The sequence below is a fragment of the Rhinoderma darwinii genome, unplaced genomic scaffold (assembly GCF_050947455.1).
Source record: "Rhinoderma darwinii isolate aRhiDar2 unplaced genomic scaffold, aRhiDar2.hap1 Scaffold_702, whole genome shotgun sequence".
Lineage (NCBI taxonomy): Eukaryota > Metazoa > Chordata > Amphibia > Anura > Rhinodermatidae > Rhinoderma > Rhinoderma darwinii.
This window is the reverse complement of record NW_027464263.1, coordinates 112,775-122,409: the sequence shown is the minus strand read 5'-3', so window position 1 is coordinate 122,409 and position 9,635 is coordinate 112,775. Positions and strand designations below refer to the sequence as shown.

At 44.4% G+C, this 9,635-nt stretch overlaps 1 long non-coding RNA gene across 1 annotated transcript; it reads left to right on the top strand.

Annotated features, from left to right (window-relative positions):
* Positions 1-1,127: 1,127 nt before the first annotated feature.
* LOC142728963 (uncharacterized) lies at positions 1,128-1,969 on the top strand. Its single transcript, XR_012877888.1, has 2 exons — positions 1,128-1,382; positions 1,517-1,969. It is a non-coding gene; the product is annotated as an uncharacterized LOC142728963 (long non-coding RNA).
* The last annotated feature ends 7,666 nt before the right edge of the window (positions 1,970-9,635 follow it).

The window sequence follows — 9,635 nt, the reverse complement described above, 5'->3', positions numbered from 1 at the left end:
GAGGATAGTCCCCCAAAAAACTATAATTCTTTGTAATTCATGTACTATTTTGGATTTAAAGAATTGTAATTCAACTTTTTTCATAGATGATGAGCACATCCAGCTGTTTTTGGCCAAGGACATCTGTTTGAGGATTTCGGACAAGGTAATTTTATAATGACAAAATGAATAGACAATCAGCCAGATATAGACATGACTGACAAGAAAGATCAGATCTGAATAAAAGGGTTTATGTGGCATTAAGAGATATTCTACTTTACATCTACATCCTTGGTAAGATAATAATATTAGATTCAGAACAATGAGGATAAACCTGTGATTTATGTGTTAGGATTATGGACCGACATTAATAAACATATAAATAGACAGAATCACCACATAAAGATAAGACATAAGAAGAGACCATTTCTCTATTCCCAAATTCTAACTTCTTGTCTTCTTCCACTAGTATCTGCTGGCCATGGTCCTCGTGTATTTCAAGAGAGCCGGACTGCGTACCGAGGAATATAGAGAAAATTTCTTTGCATCCCTGTGAGTATATTCACGTATCACATGTTGTAGGAATATTCTCAAGTAGTTGTGGTTCATGTGCTTTACATTAGCTTTATCCCTTATAGGTTACAAAACAATTATGGTCATGTTTTAGCAGTAATATAAAAATATTTAAACATTTTAATATCCAAAGAGAAAACATCAAGCCTATAGATTTTACTATGTAGCCTTCTGACCTTGGGGGGTCATTCCAACATCCTTGGACACCATCACTATCATTTATAGTAACACAAGTTTCCTTTACATTGAGATATATAAGTATACAGTGCTCTGCTCTTCCATGTGTCATGAATAATTGTTATTTTCTTTCAGATTTCTAGCGAACCAGTTCGAGGAGGACGAGGACTTCAAAGACGAGATCTACGCGTGGGCCTTAGGAAGTGACTGGGAAGTGAAGACAGAAGAGCTGCATCACCAACGCGACCAGTTGCTCCGCCGGATGGACTTTAGAGCGTGGGTGGCCCGGACCACATGTGATCTGGTCAGTAATAAGAAACAGAACAAATGCCGTCTTTGATTAAGAGTCTGTGATGAGAAGCCAATTTTATCTCATAAACTATTCTATTTTAGATCATGGCACAAGACCCTTTCCACTGGGCATGGATGAGAAACAGGCAAAACCATCACAGCTGGGCCATACGTGCGTCAAGGAGAAATAAAGAGGAGTTTTACACCCGAGGCCCATGGAAGAGCGCGCTGTCCTGTGCCCGTTGTAGAAACATCATTTTGCATCCGTGCATGTGGAAAGTGGAAGGAAACATCATTAGCCGGATAGACACAGCAGTGGACCCGGAGACACCGATTGAGGTCCCTGACTAATAATAACGCTGGTAAGTAAAATGTTGGTGTTATAAAGAAGTAGGTAGGAAAAAATTATCACAAAAGTGCGAAGTAAAATTCAGTAATGGATCTTCTAATCCACATGTTGATGAACAATTTCTCTTGTACCTCTATTCCCACCCAGGAGGTTCTGCTGCCTGATCCACAAGAGAGATGAAGACCATGATGGATGACCAAACATGAGGAGCAGGTAATGTATAACACATGCATGCACGCACACAAAAACACATAATAAATACATACACACTAATACTTACACATACAGAACTATACACAATCATACTCACTGACACACTGTACATAGTAACACAGTCACTTTACATTTTCTGGCTCTATTCCTTGTATGGGGGAATCCACATATACACATGTATACTGTACACGCGCACATACGTTATATAGCGTTAACCTCTCTTAGTATGCCAGAGGAAGGACAGTACAGCGGCCATGGTTTCCCTGCAGGTTTCCTCCACTGGGGGTTTTGCCTGTCCTGAGTGTCGCTCTACGCTCCTTGTGAGTGATGGGAGGTAACACACAATCACAACACACACAACAATAAAATTCACATATTTTAACACTCCTTACGTTGTCTGAGTCATTTCTTGTATGAAAACGACATATGGTGGTCTGTGTGATGGGATAATGTCCTCCCTTCTGATCGCACTGGAGAATTTACTGACACTACATGAGGGACGTCCGCTCATCATCGACATTCAGGAGAGGCATCAGCCGAAGTTTAGAGGAAAGAAGACATTTACAAATGAATGAAGAAATTTATTTATTGGTTGTAAGGTTCATGGGTGAGCTTTTTTTCTTGTTCCTTTGCTCCCTAAATGTAAAATTAAACAACTTTCTAAATAGTCTTTATTAAAAATGTTCCAGCATTTTGTTGATCTAGAGTCTGTGCAATTCCTGTACATAGCTGGTGTCGAGGCTATGGAGTATGTGCCCCAGTGGGCCGCTCTGCCTCTGGTCAAACAAAATGTCAATGACAGTCACTAGGGAGAAAGTACCTGGGTTTCTAAGCTTCAGCCAGATAATCAGAAGCAAGCTGGTGCTGGACTATCAGGAGCTGGCTTGTGCCGGACTATCGGAAGCTGGTTTGTGCCAGACTTCTCTCGGATACTGGACTTGAACACAGAAGTCACCTCGGAAAATGGACTTGGCAAAAACACTGGACACAGATGGTGAAGTCCTCTAGGACACTTGACTTGAATAAAGAAGTCTCAGATAATGGACTTGAACGGACACTGGACTCAGATACTGGATACTGGATACAGCTAGGGAACCATTTGCATGACAAACACTGGGAAGACACAACAAGGGCAGGGCTCCTTTTAAAGGCCGGGGTGCTTAGGGATAGTTTGGATATAACTTTACTTGTGCACATGCTGGCCCTTTAAGGCTTGGCACGAGCATGCTGGCATCCCTGGGAAGGGGGACGCCGGTGAAGGGACACAGTCCTACGGTCACATCCGCTGGTAAGAGGGGAAGGCTGGCGGTTTGCGGCCGCGGGCGCTACAGCTGGCTGTGCTGCTGCTTCTGTCATAGATCTGACAGCTCACTGCACAATCAGGGCTGACATCTTCTGTTCTCCCCTCCTTTCTTTCAGTGTTAGGGTATGTTCACACGCACTGTTTTCAGACGTAAAAAACGGCTCCATTACGCGTTTTACGCCTCGAATTATGTCTGAAAAAACGGCTCCATTACTCCTACAAACATCTGCCCATTGCTTTCAATAGGATTTACAATGTTCTGTTCCCATGAGGTGTAATTGTATGCGTCGCTGTCAAAAGACGGCGCATAAAAATACGCCCGCGAAAAAGAAGTGCATGTCACTTCTTGAGACGTTTTTGGAGCCGTTTTTCATTGACTCCATTGAAAAACAGCTCCAATAACGTTCGTAAAAGATGCCGCGCAAAACGCGAGTACTTGCAAAAACAACTGAAATTCAGGAGCTGTTTTCGCCTGAAAACAGCCACGTAATGTCAGACGTATTTTGCTAAGCCGTGTGAACATACTCTTAGGCCTCATGCACACGACCGTATTTTTTCCCACCCGTAAATACTGGCGTAAATACGGGTCCGGTGTCACACGTATTCCACCCGTTTTGCACCAGTATTTACGAACCCGTGCCCGTAAATATGGGTCCGGTGTCACCCGTATTCCACCCGTATTTACGAGCACGTTTTTGGCGGCAAAATAGCACTGCACTAATCGGCAGCCCCTTCTCTCTATCAGTGCAGGATAGAGAGAAGGGACAGCCTTTTCTGTAATAAAAGTTAAAGAAATTCATACTTACCGACCGTTGTCTTGGTGACGCGTCCCTCTCTTCACATCCAGCCCGACATCCCTGGATGACGCGGCAGTCCATGTGACCGCTGCAGCCTGTGATTGACCTGTGATTGGCTGCAGCGGTCACATGGCCTGAAACGTCATCCAGGACGTCGGGCCGGATGTCGAGAGGGACGCGTCACCAAGGCAACGGGCGGGAGACCGGACTGGAGGAAGCAGGAAGTTGTCGGTAAGTATGAACGTCTTTTATTTTTATTTTTTACAGGTTTATACTGATCGGTAGTCACTGTCCAGGGTGCTGAAAGAGTTACTGCCGATCAGTTAACTCTTTCAGCTCCCTGGACAGTGACTATTTACTGACGTCGTTTAGCAACGCTGCCGTAATGACGGGTGCACACATGTAGCCACCCGTTATTACGAGAGCTCCATAGACTTCTATGGACTGTCCGTGCCGTTCTTACGGCCTGAAATAGGACATGTTCTATCTTTTTCAACGGCACGGGCACCTTCCCGTGAGAAAACGGGAAGGCACCCGTCGCCAATAGAAGTCTATGAGCCCGTTATTACGGGTCGTGATTACGACCCGTAATAACGGGCGTTTTTACGGTCGTGTGCATGAGGCCTTAGGCTGTGTTCACACGGAGTGTTTTGCAGGAGGAAAATACCTCCTGTAAAAACTGACCCTGGAGGTTTTCATGTTTGATGTGGTTTTTGACTTGGTTTTTGACGTGGTTTTTGAGGCGGTTTTCCAGGCGGTTTTTCAGGCTGTTTTTGCCGAGGTTTTCACATGCATGACATCCTTCTGTTAACGGATCTGTCACCATTGAAATGAATGGTGATGCAAACGGAACTTACTTCACACTTGCCTTTCCATTGAGGGGTTCCCCTGACTGAAAGCACCGACGGAACCCCTCAGCAGAAACCACGCTGATGTGAACAGGCCCACATTAAAAAAAACATTGTTTTCTGTTTGCATCATCATTGACTTCAATGCTGATGAATCCGTTGCTAATGGGATTCCCTAGACAGCGGGATTGGTTCAGTCAAAACGACAGAACCCTTTGCACAACGGGGACAAACAGAAACCATTAGCAACGGATCTGTCACCACTTCACACTTGCCTTTCCGTTGAGGGGTTCCCCTGACTGAAAGAACCGATGGAACCCCTCAGCGGAAACCACGCTGATGTGAACAGGCCCACATTAAAAAAAAAAAAGTATACTTACTTCTTGAATCAATTTCCCAACATCAATGTCCATCCGGTGGTACACCTCTCCTGTCGTCATTTCTGTTCCTGAAATGTAAAAAAAAAAAAAAAGAGATGACATACATAAACAACTGCATAACAAAATTAAAACATTTAAAAAAAAAAAATTTGAAAAAAAAAAATTTGAAAAAAAAAATTACAAAAAAATAAATAAAAATAAAAATGCACAGCTCCATACATGTATAGCATGTATGGAACATAGGAGCAATTGCACTTACTTGTATTTGGATGCAGGACTTGGGTTTTCTGTATCCCTGAGTAGAGATGAGCGAACCGGGACAACCGAACCCGGTTTCGGTCCGAACTTCCGGTAAAGTTCGGTTCGCAGCGAATCCGAACTTCACCGGGTTCGGCCGAACCCGTTTTGACCGAACCCGGTCAAAAACATTATACAAATCGGCAGCCACTTATCTCTATCAATCACTGATAGAGAAAAGAGGCTGCTGATTAAAAATAAAATAAAAAGCATTTCATACGTACCCGGTCGTTGTCTTGTTGACGAGTCCCTCTTCTTCCTCCAGTCCGACCTTTTCTGACGCGGCAGCCTGTGATTGGCTGCAGAGGCCTCTGCAGCCTGTGATTGGCTGCAGAGGCCGCGGCAGCCTGTGATTGGCTGCAGCGCTCACAAGGCTGCATCGTCATCAAGGAATGTCGGGCCGGATGTCGAGAGGGACGCGTCACCAAGGCAACGGCCAGGAGACCGGACTGGAGGAAGCAGAAAGTTCTCGGTAAGTATGAACGTCTTTTTTTTTACAGGTACTGTGATCGGTAGTCACTGTCCAGGGTACTGAAACAGTTACTGCCAATCAGTTAACTCTTTCAGCACCCTGAACAGTGACTATTTAGTGTATGTGCACACACACTAATTACGTCCGTAAATGACGGACGTATTTCGGCCGCAAGTACCGGACCGAACACAGTGCAGGGAGCCGGGCTCCTAGCATCATACTTATGTACGATGCTAGGAGTCCCTGCCTCTCTGCAGGACAACTGTCCCGTACTGTAATCATGTTTTCAGTACGGGATAGTAGTTCCACGGAGAGGCAGGGACTCCTAGCATCGTATATAAATATGATGCTAGGAGCCCGGCTCCCTGCAGGGTGTTCGGTCCGGTACTTGCGGCCGAAATACGTCCGTCAATTACGGACGTAATTAGTGTGTGTGCACATACCCTTACTGACGTCGCCTAGCAACGCTGCCGTAATGACGGGTGCACACATGTAGCCACCCGTCATTACGGGGCCTCATGCACACGACCATAAAAACACCCGTTATCACGGGTCGTAATTACGACCCGAAATAGCGGGCCCATAGACTTCTGTTAGCCACGGGTACCTTCCCGTTTTCTCACGGGAAGGTGCCCGTGCCGTTAAAAAGATAGAACATGTTCTATTTTTTTATTTTACGGGCCGTGCTCGTAATTACGACTCGTAACTACGAGCACGGCCGACCGGCCACGGGCAGCCGGCCGCTTTTGCGAACCGTGCTGTCATTATAATTATAGCAGCACGGCCCGTAAAATAGAAAAATAGAACATGTTCTATTTTTTTAACGGCACGGGCACCTTCCCGTGAGAATACGGAAAGGTACCCTTGGGTAACAGAAGTCTATGAGCCCGTTATTGCGGGTCGTAATTACGACCCGCAATAACGGGTGTTTTTACGGTCGTGTGCATGATGGGAGCACGGCTCGGAAAAACGAACGGCTGCCCGTGCTCATCTCCTGAAATAATCTGTGCTGCCTTAAACTCTGTGGACAGGTCAGGATCCTGTTTCTTTTAAATGCTGCTAGGGAACCCGCTCGATCCACTATATAAGGCTACGCTACAGTGCAGCATTTAAAAGAAACAGGATCCTGACCTGTCCACAGAGTTTAAGGCAGCACAGAGTATTTCAGGAGATGAGCGTGCAGATTCAGTGCTGTTGTGAACTCTGCTCTTACCATTACGTAGCTCTCAGTCTGTTATCTCTCCTCCACTCCTGTCCTCAAGAACACCTTCACATGATTGGCAAGTCACCACGTAATGGTAAGAGCAGAGTTCACAGCAGCACAGAGTATTTCAGGAGATGAGCGTGCGGATCTTGTGCGTGGTGGTGACTTGCCAATCATGTGAACGTGTTATAGAGGACAGGAGTGGAGGAGATGTAACAGACTGAGCTACGTAATGGTAAGAACAGAGTTCACAGCAGCACAGAGTATTTCAGGAGAGGAGCGTGCAGATTCAGTGCTGCTGTGAACTCTGCTCTTACCATTACGTAGCTCAGTCTGTTACCTCTCCTCCACTCCTGTCCTCAATAACACCTTCACATGATTGGCAAGTCACCACCCCGCACAAGATCCGCACGCTCATCTCCTGAAATACTCTGTGCTGCTGTGAACTCTGCTCTTACCATTACGTGGTGACTTGCCAATCATGTGAAGGTGTTCTGGAGGACAGGAGTGGAGGAGAGGTAACAGACTGAGAGCTACGTAATGGTAAGAGCAGAGTTCGCAGCAGCACTGAATCTGCACGCTCATCTCCTGAAATACTCTGTGCTGCCTTAAACTCTATGGACAGGTCAGGATCCTGTTTCTTTTAAATGCTGCACTGTAGCGCAGCCTTATATAGTGGATCGAGCGGGTTCCCCAGCAGCATTTAAAAGAAACCGTGTTTGTGTATGTGTGTGTTTGTGTATATATGTGTGTTTGGGTATGTGACTTTGTCTGTTTTTGTTTTTATATGTGTGTGTGTATATATGGGTGTGTTTGTGTATATGTGTTTTGTGTATATGTTTGTGTATATATGGGTGTATTTGTGTATATGTTTGTGTGTAGATGTTTGTGTGTGTTTTTGTATATGTGTATATGTGTGTATATGGGTGTGTGTTTGTGTGTATATATGGGTGTGTTTGTGTATATGTGTGTTTGGGTATGTGTGTTTTTGTTTGTATATGTGTTTGTGTATATGTGTTCGTGTATGTGTGTATAACTGTGTGTGTGTGTGTTTGGATATGTGTGTTTTTGTTTGTATATGTGTGAGTTCGTGTATATGTGTGTGTTTGTCTGTTTATGTGTGTGTGTATATCTTGTTGTGTTTGTGTATATATGTGTGTGTCTGTGTATGGTTGTTTGTTTGTGTGTGCGTGTATATATGTGTGTAGGTGAGTAGAAGTATTGGTATTGTTCACATTGATAACTGTTTTTTTATGTTGTTGCAGATTTTGATGTACCGATTGGACTACGTCTTCGATTCGTTGGACTACTGCGTAGATCTGCGTTTTTTCAAATTTTAATAAAATGGTTAACGAGGGTTTTGTTGGGGATTTCTTATTTCAATAAAAAAGAATTGTCTTTGTGTTTTTTTTTCAAACTTTATTAGTGCCTAGATAATGGCAGTTGGCTGATTGACAGCGTCCATTATTAAGGCGGTACTTAGTGTTAGCCGGTGCAGAGGCTAGCACTAACCACCCATTATTACCCTGGTACCCACCACCACCAGGGGTGCCGGGAAGAGCTTGGTACGATCCAGTACCCGACCATCTGTTGTGATGGTCGGGTACTGGGGCGGCCGTAGGCTGGTATTATGAGGCTGGGAAGGGCCAAAATCAGTGGACCTTCCCACCCTTGTAATGCTAGGCTGCTGCTGCTGTGTTGTATCGGGCTGGTTATAAAAATGGGGGGGACCCCCACGTCGTTTTTTTTTTGGAATTTAACAAATTTAGCAATAGACGGGTCCCCCACATTTTTAATAACCAGCCATATACAAGGCCGCAGCAGTCTGGCATTACATGGGTGGGAAGGGCCACTGGTTTTGTCCATTCCCAGGCTAATAACACTGTGTTGTATGTGGCTGGTTATGATAAATTGGGTGGAACCCCATGTCTTTTTAAAAAAAAAAATGTAAATAAATAAATAATTTAAAAAAATCACGTGGGGTCCCCCCCACTTTTATAACCAGCCAGATACAACACAGCAGCAGCAGCCTAGCATTACAAGGGTGGGAAGGTCCACTGTTTTTGGCCCTTCCCAGCCTCATAATACCAGCCTGCGGCCGCCCCAGGGCCCGACCATCACAACAGATGGTCGGGTACTGGATCGTACCTGGCTCTTCCCGGCACCCCTGGTGGTTTTGGGTACCGGGGTAATAATGGTGGTTAGTGTTAGCCTCTGCACCGGCTAACACTAAGCCTCGCATTAGTAATGGATGTTGTCACTCAGACAGCGGCCATTACTAAAGTGGTAATAATAAAATTTGAAAAGAAAAAGACAAAGATATAGATAAAATATTTTATTGAAATAAAGCACCCCCAACACAACCCTCATTAACCATTTTATTGTAGAAAAAAAACCGTCATCGAAGTAGTCCTCGAAACCGACGTAGTCCAAACACCAAACCTGTAAAAAAAAAAAATAATGAAATAAAACATGTCGTAGGCTTAGATTCAGTTTAATGTGTGATACTGACTGTTATACCATGTATAGAAGCCTGCCGTGAAGTTGACTTAGATACAGGGCGCCAGCAGACAGTATCATACATGGCCATACATACATATATACAAATATACATACATATATACAAACATACATACATATATACAAGCATGCACATATATACATGCAAATATACATACATGCAAACATACACACATATATACATGCAAACTATCATACATACATGCATACACACACACATGAAAACATACAT